The sequence below is a fragment of the Pleurodeles waltl genome, chromosome 2_2 (genome assembly GCF_031143425.1).
Source record: "Pleurodeles waltl isolate 20211129_DDA chromosome 2_2, aPleWal1.hap1.20221129, whole genome shotgun sequence".
Classification (NCBI taxonomy): Eukaryota; Metazoa; Chordata; class Amphibia; order Caudata; family Salamandridae; genus Pleurodeles; species Pleurodeles waltl.
Window position 1 is genome coordinate 21,195,466 of NC_090439.1, and position 17,501 is coordinate 21,212,966.

The 17,501-nt window shown below is 41.1% G+C and overlaps 1 protein-coding gene across 6 annotated transcripts in view; it reads right to left on the reverse strand.

Annotated features, from left to right (window-relative positions):
• Positions 1-17,501, reverse strand: part of ZNF516 (zinc finger protein 516) — a 353,996-nt gene that overhangs the window by 194,058 nt on the left and 142,437 nt on the right. For 5 of the 6 annotated variants that reach the window (XM_069219430.1, XM_069219429.1, XM_069219433.1 and 2 more), the window contains exon 3: positions 12,008-12,175. The exons of the other annotated variant lie outside the window; for it this stretch is intronic. The gene's annotated coding sequence lies outside the window, so the exon portion shown is untranslated. The remainder of the gene's footprint in view (positions 1-12,007; positions 12,176-17,501) is intronic. 6 annotated transcript variants of the gene reach the window in all.

The window sequence follows — 17,501 nt, forward strand, 5'->3', positions numbered from 1 at the left end:
TTAACACCCAGTCTCTAAGATAGATAGAGGAAGACTGAAACTCCTGATCTCTGGTATTCAAAAAGGTCCAGCAACCCCTCCCAGTCTTCCCTGAGGCCTGTCACAAGTGAATAGGTCTCCGTCTCTGATCCAGGACGCAAGGCTCCTGACGGCATCAGAGTCAGTGTCAAGTGACGTTCCTCTGGCTCCGTCTCGGAGACGGGAATGAGAATGGGAATGGCTCAGGTGGCACTGGGAGCGCCAGCATTTGGACCAGTGCCAGGGAAGGTGGAGACGGTATGACCAGCATCAGTCTGGTTCCAAGACTGGATCCTCAGGGACCCACCGTAGCCAAGGCCGAAGCTGCCAGCGCTAACACAGATGGGGCCCCCTCCAACTCCACGTGGCACAAAGCTGTGACAATGGAGCCGCATCACCCAGAGATGAGGTGCATGGCCACATAAAACTCCTTAAGTTGGGCAGGGGTCACTCAGGCTCCTGGAAAGTTGGGGAAGTGCGAAGTCGGCCAGGCGCAGACTTCGCAGAAAGTGGCCTCGACTGACATCCATCTTTCTCCCTTGTCTTGTCTGCTGCCATACAAGGTGAAGTCGAAGAACATTTCATCTTATTCGGTTTCTTGTTATGCCTCGACTTACCCGAACATCCCAAGGACTTAGAGTGGGACAAAGAAGGGGGGCATCTCGACCAATCCCAAGACCTTCCTCTCAATCAAGATCAGGACTTAAGTGGAGCTGAGCGCTTTCTTGCCATCAGCTTTAGGAACCGCTCCCTCAAAGCCTTCGTATTCAACGTCCCACCACCCAGAACATGACTTCAGGTTGTAGTCACGCTCCAGACACCATAGGTATACGAGGTGCGGACCCATCACCGACATCGCTCGATGACAGGACCCACAGGGCTTGAACCCGGTCTTCCTAGAAGACATCCTCGACACACCAAGAGTTGAACAGCTTGAAAAAACTTTGACAGAAAGAAGAATAAGCATTTGCAATGCAATGGATCTCGCGTTTGCTCAAGTTAGAACTATTAGCGTTGTACACTCCTAACCTAACTTTTCCTGCCACATAAACTGAAAATGAAAAGTAATACAATTTCACATAAGGGAGCCGATTTAAAGCGCCATGCCATGAGTGTGAAGGTGACTAATCAGAACAAAAAACTGGTTAGGTTTCACCTTTGCGTAGTAATTTTTTTTAAAGGGAGCATGATCATGCTGTGTAAAACCTTAAATGTGCAACGGAGCGCTAGGATAGACAACAGAATTAAACTGGTAGTCATGAAAAGCACTCGATTTTTGCTCAGCGAGATCACGCTGCCTATGAAATAAAGAGAAAAAGTAGTCCGGAAACCATATAGAAAACATGGAGCCTTGTATGTTTTCAGTAGATGGGCGGTGCTCACGAGGAGGGCTAGACACAGAAAAGGCATGACGTAGGCATGCCTTTCACTAATGAAATCAAGCATATTTTAAAAGGCAAGCCCACAAACCAATGGAAGTGATGGGCGTGACATGGGCGTGGTTAAAAGCCCACAGAGACATTAGAGCAGGGACTGAGCGCTTGTGCGCTCGACCCAAAAAAAGGGCAGTCAAAAATACTGATGGGCAGCTCTCCTTGAATTAGTGCTGGCTGGTGTGGAAAGAACAGAACTGATGTCAGCACACCAGGGTAGCACCTACATAGGACCCGCAACACCATATCCGGTGCGGACGCCAACAAAGAACACAGAGTTGATCGACGCCACTTAATGGCGCACAGGGGTATTGCTCACAACAAATCTCCATATCCAGACTGAGGTCTGGGGAAAATTCACAAGATAAGGAATCTGCAACTAGAATCAGATCAGAATAAACGTGTATGCGTTCAACCTCATTACCTTCACCCCAACTGGCCCAACCAGATATGAGTCATTGGTGTTTATTCTTCCAACGTGATACCATTTTATAAAGAACACAACATAATTACTTAAATTACAAAAAAGTGGCCAGTGAATTAAGCTTGCAAGCACCGCACCTTCTCTGCAGAATCATAAAAATGGTAATCGGCACAGGTCATGATAAAAAGACACAAAACTACCACTCTGTTCTTGAATGAAGTATGTGTGTATATGTTTAAAAAGTACTTTATACCAGCATGTAGCCCATTATCCTAGGCTTTCATCATTCTGAGACAAAGGAACTGACCTACTGGGAGCTGCAAATGCTTTACTCAGTCACAATGTGGCAAAAACTGAATTAAATCTCAGGGATTTCTGGCTGCTCAATCGTAAAAGAGCCAAATAACCTTTGTTACAATGGCTCTGAAAATCGCGTTTTCGGGTGCCTAAAAATACTGTAAACAAAAAAAGCTCCACTGGGAAATATGATAGCCTTATAAAATATAAATAATGGACCCCTCTTCAACATGTGCACAGGTTTACACCCAGTATTCTGTGCACATTATCAAAGAAACATGCTCCGTTCTATTTTTAGAGAATAATGCCCCCCTTACGGTTAGTGCTCAACACGGTCTTTTGAAGAGGCAGAATATTGTAGAAAGAAATATGCAATAGAATAAGGGTGCTTCTATACTTTGCCTCGGGTGCGATCCAAAAAGGTAAAAACTAAAATAATGTTTCTATGATCAATATGTGGGTCTGATTTTATGCTTGTGAGAGTCAGACTAAATCTGGCATTTCGCTGGGAGCAATACAAATCTGAAATCGATCCGTGGAACATATTTGCACCAATTGCACCATATATAAGGCAAATGTGCACTTTATCCTCGTACAACAAGCCTATGATAAAGTCTTCTCATTTTAAAACTCTGCACAACACTCCGGTAATTTTGGATTTATGTCCCAAAATGTTACCGTTTACATTCCCAGTTGCTAGGCAAGCAGGAGAAAGCAAAAACAATTTAAAACGTACTGAATTATTCAAAGTAGCGAATGTTCTGCAATGCACTCTGCAAATCTAGTTGAGGCGGAAAATGTTCGTATAAAATCTTATTTAGAAGATGGTTATGTGCAGAAATCAAATGTGCACAACTTCGTGACTTTACATAGTGACGAAGCATGCTTTTCGTCACCGCCTTGGCTAGTAGAAAACAATACTGTCTGTTCAGAAACAAAAGCAGACCAAAAAGCAGAACCCCATAAAGGCAGGCACTCACCAGTCATGCCACCAGGGACCACCACAGATCAGTTGCAGGTTGTTTTGTTCCAGCGAGAATCCGCCTCATGCCATGAGCACAGGTACAATGGCGGCTTGTATGGCTTCATGGAAACTGCTCAAATTATTTGCTTCAATTAAATGCTCCCAACAGAGACCTACTCTTTGAATGCAATATCACGTAGTATCCGAGCAGAGAAAGGAGTGGTATCATTTGGAGTTGATAATCCCTATGTTGCAGTTAGCAAACTCTACACTCATGGATTTAAAACAATCAGAATACTGATATTTTAAAAGCTAGTTAGCATTAACTTACTTTTTGTGCTTGGCTATTATCGATCAGATTTATCTACGAAGATGTTGCTATATCCAGTTTTTAACAAAGAAATCATTGAATGCCCTGTCACCAAAGATCCAGTAAAGTTACTTCCTCTGATCTTATTGATGGTTGAAGAGTATATGAATGTACTTCTGTTGTCCAGATGAAGGTGGTGGAACCGAAAGGTTGTACAGCTTTGGGCTTCAGTTAGCTGTCAAAAAGTAGCTTATCTATGACTTCAAGCAACTACTGGGAAAGCCAATAGGTCTCACCTTTGTGATCAACTGGCTTTGCATTGATTTTTAGCCATGCTGTACAGCAACTGCTATGCTATGAAGCGTGGCTTAAGTAAAAAAATTACACCTTTGAGGCAGCTGTCCACGCACCTACAAAATTACACGGGCCCTTTATTTTTTTACGTACCAATCTGAGTTGGATTGGTACGTAAAAAGAAAATAGAAGGCACAAATGCCAAAAGCAGAGGGCAGCATGAACAGAAACAACACAGAGGTGAAGGAGCACAGGAAAAGACGGGAAAGGTCGGAGGGCACACGAAAGGAGGACCAGAACAGAAGCAATATGGAGGTTCAAAGAAAGCAACACAGAGAGCGTGGGCAGGGGAAGCACTAGGGAGAAGCACACAGGAAAGCACAAGAGGGAGGGGCAGAGAAGCACTTAGGAAACAGAGAGGACCACAGAATGCAGGGGGAGACATGTGCATGAGGGAGACAGCTCGAAAATACATGACTCTAATGGAGTGGTTCACACAAAAGAAAAAAGAGGTGGTTGAAAAGCAAGCAGTGAAGCAATAGTGCTAGGCAATCAAAGAGACTGTTAAGAGGCGATGCTCCATGAGTGGGACAAACAAAAGACTGACAGGCTGGAATATGTGTAAGCAGCAGTCAAAGGAGAGTGACAGCGAAGACAACCAATGGTAGCAATGGACGGACCACACGCACCTCTATGTTCTTGGTAAACCACACTATGACAGCTAGTAGGCTCAGCCTAAATTGGACAGAATTGAATCTACTGCTGGACATAATGGTGGAAGAGAATACATTTTTTACCTGACAAGCTTTTCTGTAACAGAAAATAAGCAAGGGAAATGTTGTGCACCTAGGTTTAAAAAGATTAAAAGATCCAGGAGGGTATGCTCTACTGTTGAGGAGTCTGGTGAGATGCTACTATTGAAGGATAAAACTAATGATTAAGGATACAGCTTGCAAGCTATTTCCTAATGAAAAGATGACTTAAACTGAGGACATGAATGCAATTGTTCGTCAGTTTCTCAAAAGCAGTTCATACAGGCTGATGTTCATAGCTGAGATTAAAACTGAAATTCAATTTCTAAAGAACTGAAAAAATCACACAGTGATAATGGCTTCACTTCTGAAAAAAAATGTTTTCAGGCAGTTATTACTATTTAACTACACATTGAAGAAACAAATCACGCTGTTTAGTATGTGCATTGATTTAACCTCTCTGTTACCTAAACCACTAGGAGATATTAGTAAATGTATGAATTATAGGCCAGTTGGTCTGTTAAATGAGGATTTAAAACATTTTAACAAAAACATAAGCAATGTGCATTAACCTTTTACTAAGGGAAGTACTAGAAGCTTCTCTGTCTGTATTTATCAAACTTATGGTTAGCAGTAATAATATTGGGAATTTAAAGATAAAGTAGGCTTAAACAAAGCAGTGTTCAGCTTTACTTGAAAAAAATAATTGATACTAAGAAAGTATTTTCTAAAATTAGCTGGTCTTATTTGCCTGGTGCTGTGTTGTTTGGATCTGGAGAAGGTTTCAGGGATACAACCAAGGCTTTGTATACTGCAGCTACGGCAGCAAAGGAATTACAGGGAGTGCAGAATTATTAGGCAAATGAGTATTTTGACCACATCATCCTCTTTATGCATGTTGTCTTACTCCAAGCTGTATAGGCTCGAAAGCCTACTACCAATTAAGCATATTAGGTGATGTGCATCTCTGTAATGAGAAGGGGTGTGGTCTAATGACATCAACACCCTATATCAGGTGTGCATAATTATTAGGCAACTTCCTTTCCTTTGGCAAAATGGGTCAAAAGAAGGACTTGACAGGCTCAGAAAAGTCAAAAATAGTGAGATATCTTGCAGAGGGATGCAGCACTCATAAAATTGCAAAGCTTCTGAAGCGTGATCATCGAACAATCAAGCGTTTCATTCAAAATAGTCAACAGGGTCGCAAGAAGCGTGTGGAAAAACCAAGGCGCAAAATAACTGCCCATGAACTGAGAAAAGTCAAGCGTGCAGGTGCCACGATGCCACTTGCCACCTGTTTGGCCATATTTCAGAGCTGCAACATCACTGGAGTGCCCAAAAGCACAAGGTGTGCAATACTCAGAGACATGGCCAAGGTAAGAAAGGCTGAAAGACGACCACCACTGAACAAGACACACAAGCTGAAACGTCAAGACTGGGCCAAGAAATATCTCAAGACTGATTTTTCTAAGGTTTTATGGACTGATGAAATGAGAGTGAGTCTTGATGGGCCAGATGGATGGGCCCGTGGCTGGATTGGTAAAGGGCAGAGAGCTCCAGTCCGACTCAGACGCCAGCAAGGTGGAGGTGGAGTACTGGTTTGGGCTGGTATCATCAAAGATGAGCTTGTGGGGCCTTTTCGGGTTGAGGATGGAGTCAAGCTCAACTCCCAGTCCTACTGCCAGTTCCTGGAAGACACCTTCTTCAAGCAGTGGTACAGGAAGAAGTCTGCATCCTTCAAGAAAAACATGATTTTCATGCAGGACAATGCTCCATCACACGCGTCCAAGTACTCCACAGCGTGGCTGGCAAGAAAGGGTATAAAAGAAGGAAATCTAATTACATGGCTTCCTTGTTCACCTGATCTGAACCCCATTGAGAACCTGTGGTCCATCATCAAATGTGAGATTTACAAGGAGGGAAAACAGTACACCTCTCTGAACAGTGTCTGGGAGGCTGTGGTTGCTGCTGCACGCAATGTTGATGGTGAACAGATCAAAACACTGACAGAATCCATGGATGGCAGGCTTTTGAGTGTCCTTGCAAAGAAAGGTGGCTATATTGGTCACTGATTTGTTTTTGATTTTGTTTTTGAATGTCAGAAATGTATATTTGTGAATGTTGAGATGTTATATTGGTTTCACTGGTAATAATAAATAATTGAAATGGGTATATATATTTTTTTTGTTAAGTTGCCTAATAATTATGCACAGTAATAGTCACCTGCACACACAGATATCCCCCTAACATAGCTAAAACTAAAAACAAACTAAAAACTACTTCCAAAAATATTCAACTTTGATATTAATGAGTTTTTTGGGTTCATTGAGAACATGGTTGTTGTTCAATAATAAAATTAATCCTCAAAAATACAACTTGCCTAATAATTCTGCACTCCCTGTATGTGCAGTCAAATCCTTTTTTAAGCACGGTTGGGAAACAAGGCTGAGATGCATTATTTTCTCTTTATTAGTTAATATTGCTATTCAACCCTTGAATTTGTCTATTTAACTTCAGGACGCTCTGTGCTAAAATATGGGATGAAGGTTAAAGAACAGTTATATGTGGAAGATCTTTTCTTGCCTTTACGGAAATCAGATCACACGCAGCCCTTGGTTGTTGAGTCCCTACAAGGATATGGATTCTGCCAGGTCATTAAGTCCATTGTGACAAGACTAAAATTTAAACCCATTAACTGATCTTGTCATGCACCTGCATTTTCAAGAGGACAGATTGGGTAAGAGAATGGAGTTAAACATTTAGGGGAACAAATGCAAACAAAAGCCTCTCGTAATATCGGAAACTAACCTAAAAAGTATAATTGCTGAGAATCCTTAAACTTAAGCTTATGTGCTATAATACATGTGACTGAGATTAATGCTTTACTGAAGATTTCGGGTCTATGAAATCTATGGAATGACACTTGGTTAGATTGTGAATCCTTAACATTTAAATACAAACTACCAAAGAAGCAGGAGCACTAACATATTGCACTCTTAGAATTGTTGAAACACTGCCACCAGTTACACAATCAAAACGGGTTTCTGCTTTATTCTGCATGAATTATTTCGAAGGGGTGTCCTATTTGTGCTTATGTTTGAAAACCACAGAAACGAGCGGACTGAAGAAATAGGGTGACCAATCGAAAATAGGAGAACAATATTTTAAAAGGCTACACAGTCTTGTTATTGCATGTGCGGAGTTTTAAAAAATATCTAGCTAATTCTATCTGAAATTGAAAGTGACTCTGGAGCAGAAGAAGAGGATGCTGATAAAGCAAAATAGAGTGGGAGTCAGAGAACTGTAGTTGTCAGAACTCAAGGTGTAAGTCAAAGAAGAGTGGCATCACATGGTTTATGATCAACTCATTTGCTGATGTAGTTATCATCTGAAATATGTTTTACCCTAACCAAGTGTTGCTCTAGCTGCACAAACTGGGAGCAATAGGTGGGAGAAACAAGTAATTATGATCAATGATCCGAAAGGAGTCAGCAAAGGTAGTGAGTGATACAAAGGTTGTTCTGACTCTTCTGAGTGGTCAAACGTTGTCTAGTTGTTTTTTCTTTGTTTTTTGTTGGTGCACTCTGTATGACCATGCCACAACATATTTCTGGAAAGCATTATCAGAGGTTCTTTACTTCCCATTCAACTGAGTTTGTAGCCCTGTCACTATGGAGAGTTTGTTCTAATTTGTAAATTACAGAGCTACCAACATTCTATTGACTGGCGATAGAGTTTTTAGAGGCATGTGGCATATTTGTGAGGTAGGTGAAAGCACTCATGGTCCTGATTCTTGATGCACTACATTTTTTGTTTGCATTAAAATACTACAATTGGATATAAAGATTTGTGATAAGGTAACTTTATCACTGTGATTGAAGACATTGGGGCCGATTTATATGCCCCTTGTGCTGCCCTAACACCGCCTTAGCGTACTTTTTATGATGCTAAGGTGGCCATTTCCCCACGGCCTCTTTACAAAGTGGCACAATGCAGGCATTGCGCCCCTTTGACACCCCTTGCACATTATGCCTTCTCCAAGCATAATGTATGCAAGGGGGGCATTCCAACGCAGGGAGGCCAGAAAAATTGCACATTGAAATTTACAAGATTTTACTGTGCCATTTTTTCCATCATTTTTAAAGCCTGCTCAGGGCAGGCATCAAAGTGATGTACCCATAATAATCTATGGGTCTGGTCTCCCTGTGCTTTGCTGCACTCGTGCCAACATTTGTGGCACTTGTGCAGCCAAGTGCCACAACAGCATAAAAAATGTTGACACTTGTGTGGTAACAACTGCCATGGTGCCATATTGTAAATATGGTGCAACCATGGTGTCATTAGGGGGAGCAAGGGACAAGCAAGAACAGTCGCGCATCTGGACCAACGTACCACTTTCTCATAAATATGCACTATTGTTGTTCGTTTGATACAGCTTAGGTATTTGTCACATATCCTTATTTTTTCCTGGTTCTGTGAAATAACAAGTTTAAAGGGACTCTGAACAATTTGTGAAACTCAAAGAAGCTCTTAGGAACATAAGGAATAATACTGGAGCACTCATAGTTAAATAAGGATATATATAGATGTAAGTATGCTCTCCCATCACATACACACACGCAAAATATAGTTTGTTTTCTAAGTTCATGTTAACTACTATATTAGAAAATCATTAACCCAGAATAGTCTGGTAGCTCATATTGTTCTCCATTTCTACATAAATGTTTCCAACGATGACTGTTCTGCAGTAACTGAGTTGATATGTTTTTCCTCGCCATTCCCCTTTTCCACTGCAGTTTGTCATCTTCTAGTTATCAGGAAGTTAAACACTTTGGGGGTGGTCATCACCAACAGCCCATTTTCCTACAGTGGAGTAGAGGTACCCTTTCTTGTCAATAACAGGATTAGGCATTTTTACAGCAATGAAAAGCAGATGAAAGCATGGTTAGCACTTTCAGTAGAATTTACAGCTCAATGACAAAAGGCATATGTGATTCAGAATACAAGGGAAAGTGCACAAAGGGCTCTACTTTCCAAGAGAGTGTGAGGGAAGGGAAAACCTTACCTTCAGAAAATATTGGAAATATGGGAAAATGTTTGTAGTAGTTCACTGATATCCTAATCCCAATTAAGAAGTGTCCGCAATGCTGATAATCTGCACTTGTGTTAGTGAAAATAGGTATGTGCTGGAGAAGTAATATTTTGTAACCATCCATTGTGTCCCCCTTACCACTTCTGTGAATGGGGTAAATAACTTTAAACCTATGCAAGGCATATGCTTAATGCTATGCAACTCGAGGTCTACAAGCAGTTTGTGAATATGGCCAAATTTTGATTAAGTTCCGCAGTCTTCAAAAACATGATCAGGACACATACTTGTGGATGTCAGGTGGATATAAAAAATGGTCACAATATAGTCTAAAAAAAGAATAATGTTCTCTAAAAACTACAGAGGGTCTTACATATATCAGGTTGTCCCTGGTGTAGTATGAGAACAACAAAAGCTCATGAATGTCAGGAAAATAAGATATAATAGTTGTCACTTCAAGTATACCTGGGTCCTAAAATATTAAAACCGACTCCAAACGTTTAGCTATACACTTCCGTAGCAGTTCATTTGAATTACCTACATTAAACTGTCTTTCCAGGAGGCCATTCCAATGCATGAAAGGCTAAGATTCTGTTCCAATTTTGTGTCATTAGACCTGGATAAAGCAAGCAGCCTTCACTTGTCACAAAGGAGCCGACGGCTTCCATTTTTGCATGCCAAAGAATGCAAATCAAAGTCCGGCTATGTGGACTTGTCTGCTCCTTTATGGGATTGTGCCAGACAGATGAACTCTGCCAGATGCAGAACTGAGCAGAGCTGTTTTCATTTTACCTACACAGAGAAAGATCCCATAAGTAAGAACCAAATTCACAAAGAATTTGCTGTGACTTACTCTTGTTGTATTCCACGCATAGACCTGGATTTCTGGAGTGCTCTTTGAGTACTCCTGACTTATTCCTGGAATCAAGAAGTAAGGCAGGAAGAAATACTGCAGGAAGGCCCAGGTTCTCAAAGATTAAGCGCCAGTTTTTTAACGATAAACCGAGGCTAAACCTTTTTGGGCATTCACAAACCAACACAAATAGGTATTTGCTTTGGTTTGTGTGCCTAAGTAACGCTATGCGTTACTTTGCGTCAAGAGTGCACTACATGGGTGGTACATGGGCGTACCCGTGCCCCTACCCATGCTTTTTGATGCTAAACCATATTCTGAAACATCAGTAGAAAGGGTTTAACGCCAAAAATAAATGCCTTTTAAAAACAGGCGCAAAAGGGAGAAATGTTCAGGGAGCAATGTACAGCACACATACAAAGTTGGAAAAGCATTTGCACTTGTCTAGCCATAGTATTTTGCACAGGAAGTATGAACAAAACCTATGCTAGACTCACCACACACCCTAGCACTATGGCGCTAAGGTGTGTGCATGGCACACAGCAGCTGAAAACAGCGCCAGCGCTAGGGATGGGGGTGGAAAGTGCAATTTCTATCAAAATATGCCACTCCCCTGCTCTCTCCGTGTCACGCAACATAGCGCAGCAATTTTCGGTGCTGCACGGCATTGCCTGTCACCTACCAGAATCTGGGCCCAAGTCATTACTACTCGCTGAAAAATCTGTGCATCAGGCACTCATCTTGACTTTCTACTTGCGTTTAACACTCGAAAAACTGACCTAGGTCTCGAAATTCTTAATACTCGAGCAGTGACTTAGGATCTTAGAGAAAATTTGCAGCAGTTGCACATACTTACTTTGCCTGCCTATTAGGGGCTGCATGCTTCTACAACGTAATTCCACTGCCTGAGAAATAAACAGCACATTTTTTTCCTGCACTTTTTTCCTACAATTGTGAACATTGCAGCGGTAAACAGAAAAGGGGCATTTTACGTAATTCAACTGCGCCCGTCTGTGACAACACAGGCCGCAGATAGCATTAGGTTAATAATCAAAAGTTCAGTGAACATCGTGTAGTGCAGCTCTGAATAAACAACTAAAAATTACTTTTAAAATGTTGTGACAACCAGCGCATGTGGAATCTTTCTGAATTTGCTCTCCATCTGTGGCTAGCGCAATAGCAGCTTTCCCACCCTTTTTAACGTTTTGTTTCAGAGTTCTGGTATATTCGTTTTGTTCAAAGGACTAGAAGCGTACAGAGCCACGGCTCCCTGTCAGAAATTACTGCTGCGCATCCATTCCGGGAGCGCCAGCCTTCCGGACAGCATACCCAGGGAAAAATGCAATTACAGACTCGAGGAAAATAGAGTTATTTGTCCAGATTCAGTGCTGTCAACCTGTACTTTGCAAGTGACCCAGTTCAGTTATCACTGATATATATGTTCCTCGAAGGGCTGGAAGATGCAATGTTAGCCAAAACAGATGAGGTATAAATCGGTGAAGCTTCAGAGAGCATTTTCAGACAGGTGCATTATGCAGTATTATAATCCTGCCTTTTTGCGGTTCTAACTTACCAGCTATTTCTTTTAATGACTTGAGGCATTGCAGCGAGGTTTGATTTTGAGCAAAAGGCGCCGCATCATCTTCCAAAATGCAGGGGACCCTTACTCTTTAGTTCCTGGTTATTTCCGCAAACGTCAAGATCGGAGAAGGGTAAAGGTCAGAGTCCGGCCATCATTATCCTGCAAAAGAAGAGAGTTTACGTCAGAAGTGTGCCTACAAGCACGGCGTCCGGCAGGGACACTATGCTGTTCCCACAGTGTACCGTTCTCGAAATCCTCTTTGTGGGTTTTTAGGCTCTCAGTAAAGAAAGCAGATCTGCGGCTAACTTTGTACACAAAGAAATTATTTGAAGAAATTCTTGGCGCATAGAAGAAATAACGACCCAAAGACAACATTTCTGTGGATTATCACACTCTGGAACTAAAGAAAACGTTAGCAATAAGGTTACGGACTGCCACACTGTGCACACTTCTAGGGGATCCTATTACAAGGACTGAAAAATAAAATTACAATAATGGTGCGGAATTAGTATCAGTCCTGTAAAAATGTAGTCGCAGCTTCGAGCAGGATGAGTCTTTTATGTAAATATTCATATAAAGAGGCATGTTAGAAAATGCAAACACAAAGCCCAAGTTGCTGGTTGACACCTAGAAGAGTCATCATACACCATATCAGATGCAGTTTCCAGACCCAAAACTACAGCCTAAAACAAGAGCTTTGGCGACGCCAAATGGCATGACCTTGCCCGGTGTGATAGTTTTTTTTTTTTAACTGAAAGCAGAAAACGTAGAAAAACAAACAACATGCTGCAGCTTACACAAGGCAAACACAAGATTGCAATAGAAATTGTAAATTAAAAGAAATAATGATAGCACACAGTTTTAACAGAACTGAACAGGTGCTTCTTTACAGACAGGTTTTATACTTGGAAACAAATATGCAACTACCTTATAGTTTTAATGCACGTCATAGAAAAATATGATTAATTTTGAATTATGTACACCGAAAACAAAGTTTAAACTCCAAAGAATGCCTAAAAATAAAAAAGGATAAAGAATGTCAAGAAAAATGATTCCCTGAGTAAGGCAATGGCCCACTATCCCTGGCACTACGTTTTAGGCAAGGAAAAGACAAGCATTTTGGCTGTCTCAGTGTGAAAAAAAAACTTTAATAGCAAAATACAGGAGGATGTCAGTTGTAGTACAGGACACACAGAACAGTACCATTATACATGTTGAAGCACTTTAAGATGTAAACCCATGGAGGTCCTGAGAAACAAAACGCTACCCTGATTTAGAGACAAGGTAGGTCCAGATTTAACCTGCATGTCTGACTTTAGAAATCTGAACAGAATGCGTATACCTGAATGGGGAGCAGAGACAAATGCTATCCAGACTGGTGGCAAATTTCCCATATTTCTCTTGAACTCCAGAGCCCTACGCAATAACTCCTCCTCTTGGAAGCCTTTGGTTCCACTGCGGCTTAAATCCTGTTCTTGTACTGCGATTCACCTGAAATATACGAGAATTAAGCTTTGTACAAGAGTTCGTTTCTTTTGAACTATGTCCGAACATAAATGTCTGGTTTTTGGAATCAAAAAGTTACTTTTTACTTTCATTTCCATTTCCTTCATACTTTTTTCCCATGACTCATTTTGATTAGTTTTCCTGGTTTGTAAGAATGTGCAACTAGTTTAGTCCAATGTCGCTCTGATTTATGTGCTTCTGATTGGTCAGCATGTCATCTGCATGTCAATTCCTGTTGTCTTCTTGGTCTTTTTCGCCGATCTTGCCGTCGTGGTGCCTCTGGACCAAGTACTCCTTCTGGTCACTGCCCAGTGGACAATGGCTAGTGTCCTTCCTCTGGCTATGTCTCTGAAGGTACTTCTGGTTTCTTTCTGCATGCCGTCTTCTTTCTTCGCTGATGTCTCCTTTCTTTGCTACCGTCTTCTGTGCCTTCTTTCTTCACTACAGTCTTTTTTAGGGTCGAGCCTGTGTTGCATGCGCTCGCGCATGCGTATCGCAGCGAGACACTTTAGTTATTAGAAAAGGGCTCGGAGCCCTGTCGACATCACGTCAGTGTTTTTCATTGGTTCGTGGGCTTGCCTAATAAAATCTGCTTGCTTTCATTAGTGGAAGGCATGCACACGTCATGCCTTTTCCGGTGGTTAGCCCTCCTCGAGAGCAGCGACCAAGTACAGAAAACATGCGAGGCTCGCTGTTTTCTGTCAGATCTGGGACTACTTTTTCTCTATTTTCCTAGTGCGATTTCTCTTGGCAGAAGTCGAGCGCTTTACACAGTTAATTTAACTTTTTCGGGTTACGTACATAAAAGCACTTTTGCCGATAGATGAAAAGTCGGGTTAGGAGTTTACAACGCGATCAGCTCTAACATGAGCAAACGCGAGACCCGTTGCATTGCAAATGCTTGTTCTTTCTGTGAGCCATTTTCTTTCGATACTGACGTCTTTTATCTTCGCTGCTGCCTTCTGTCTTCTTTCTTCGCTGCCATCTTCTTTATTCTTTACCGCATGTGTCTTCTATCTTCTTTCTTCACTGCGGTCTTCTTTATCAGATGCCGTATTCTTTCTTCTTTCTTCATTGTTGTCTTCTTTTCCCTTCACCGCAAGCCATCTTCTGTCTCCTTTCTTCAGTGCCATCTTCTTTCTTCTTTGCCACATGTCGTTTCTTCTTTCTTCACTGCAGTCTTCATTCTTACTCGCCACATGCCATCATGCCAATAGGTTTCACCTTTGTTTCTTCTTTCTATCTAACTGGATTACAAATATTAGAAACATTTTATAATAATGTTTGTTTTACATTTGATAAACCATTAACAGTTTATCAAACATAAAACAATCATTATTAAACATTTTCTAATGTTTCATAATCCAATTCGATTAAAAAAAACAAGGTGAAACCTTTCGGCTTTGCCAATGCTTGTTATATATGTTTGTTATTTGTCTGGGGCACCAAAGGTCTGTTGATTCGCGGGGTGTTTAATGAAAACGAAACTACCGCGCTGACTTGGCATATTCCAGAGAAGCTCACACATTGGCCCGAAAGTTTAAAGGTCGGTGTTGTGCAAAGCAAACAAGATCAAGGCATGTGACAAAGCAGGTCAGATGGATAGTGATAGTGCATCCATCTATAGAAAACCATCTGAAGCGAATAATACAGTAGACCCAGGAAGACTTCCACAGAAATTAGCTGAGATAAACTACCAAAACAATGATTGACATTGAAAGTAAATGACACTGCTTCAAACACAAAGTAAAATCTCTAATCCTCAAATGGATTTCCATTCAATTTGTTTGGCATAATTTGGTTGCAAGTGCTCGATAAGCTTCAGTCTTCTTTTTTCAATGTGGTAACTGCTCACTATTAGAGTTGTGTGAAAACTGCAGAGTTTGCATTAGCATTGTCAAATTAAATTTCAAGAACATTATGAGTAATAACATGAAATGCAAAGCTGGCATTTGGCACTAAATTTTAGCGTGAAATGCATCCTAGTTTCTATTTTAGGTGCAAGGACACACTTGGTGTTAAAAAACCTCAAAACTCAAATGCAGTGAAAATGCAGCTGCTCACGCTCTGGTAGTTTGCCATTTACTTGTATGGCATGAAATATACCTAAATACACAAAATGGCATAAAAGTATAATTTGTGAATTTCGCATAACAACCGCAACATTAAATTACACAAGATTACACAGTTCTGACAAAAAAAATGACCTGGGCCTAGTCTCTACATGGTCATGCTACAAATAAAGCGCAGATAAAAGCAGTAACTACTGTGAACTTGGGAATACTGTCTTCATCAAATACACCACCACATGCACTCTGAACTTCTCGAGAACTTCAAACATCAATGCAGCAAATGAAGAGTAGAAATGATTTGCCTTGAACTAAATAAACCTTGAGTCATAAGCTAGATGTAGAGCTGGTCATAGTGTTAGATGTGTAATACTTTAATGACTCTCCAATTCTTTTTCAACACATACTTTGTTCACCTGAGATTTGCACACTTCGAGTCTATGAGGTGTTTATTTGTTAGATAAGGTGTTCCACACCTGCCCATTTTACAACATTTTAAACAAATGGGTTCTCTAACTAATACAATGAAATCAACTGACAGTGATGGAATCAGTCAAGGCCACAGCAATATGCAATATTATTTCACGCTGTGCCATTAGCTTTTTCACTTCCTCTTCCATGACTATGCTCGAGTCAAGCAAAACAATCTACTTAAAGTATGTCCAAAGCTGTATTATCTATGCAACAGACAAGGCTTTGTGAGTGATGACCTCACATCAAGATGATAAGTTTCATATTAATATATACAATTCCATTTTGACATGTCCCACTTTAAATTCACAGTATCAGTCTGAGTGGTTGAACTTGTGAAGGTTTTGAGGGTGTTGCTTACCCAGTCCAAAGATGGGCAGGGGGAGGCTAGCAGCCCACGCTGAGACAGCACTGCTAAGCAATGGCCGCATATGCGAATAGATGGCAGCTAAGGAAGTGTACGTGCAGAAACCACGAAGAAAGAGCCAAATAACTTAAGAGGGGGGGGCATTTAATGGAGTGGGCAGGTGTGTATAGGACGGACATGAAGAAGGCCAAATGAGAACATTTCTTTTGAAATTATAGGTGAGGAAACTAGCCACTCATGGGTATCTAACCGGGAAAGGGGGCATCGGTTTTGCCAACAACAAAAAATGCTGGGAATAACAGAATCAAAAAACACAGTAGGTATAAACTACCAGAGCAAGAAGCAGAAGGGAGAGCAGTGTTGCCATTCACATGCAAGCTTCCGGGCAGCACAAGGTCAGCAATGACATGAGGGCATGTGACTCAAGCATCTGAATAAGGACCTCAAATATATAGTCCAGAGCCGACTAACAGATACCACTGTGGGTCTATGGTAATTATCACATAATCTGTGTGAAGTCATGCAGCACTACCTTGTAAAAGAAACACAGGCACGTAGCTTGAAACCCACTATTAATCCACCTATCTACTTTGTATCATCCGCAGCAATTCCCAACAGGAGCATGCTATTTGTAATCATTTGTATGATGTACAATGCAACTTGTTAACTCCTTATTTCCTATGCTAATATATGTAAGTCTTATTTTACTCTGTACCTGCAGTATTTTTAGGACTTAAACATTTCAATACTAACAATATGTGCTGACATTTCGGGTAGCCCAGTGGTATCACCTTTCTTATTTGTCTTTAACTATATATTGTCGCTTTCTTGATGGCTCTTCTACACATTCTGAATATGAGCTACTGCTCATACCGGTATTGTTTCTGTGTTTCTGGCGCCTCTACCAAAATAGGCCAGGACTGCTTTTGATACAGTAAGATAAAGAGCAAGATACTAAAACTCAACGGCCTCAAAACTGTCCTTTCAAACTGCTCGACAACGTTTATCCAGAGTAACAAATTTACCCTCATCTTTTTACACAAAGCTAAGAGGCTTGGGGGTTATCTCCGAT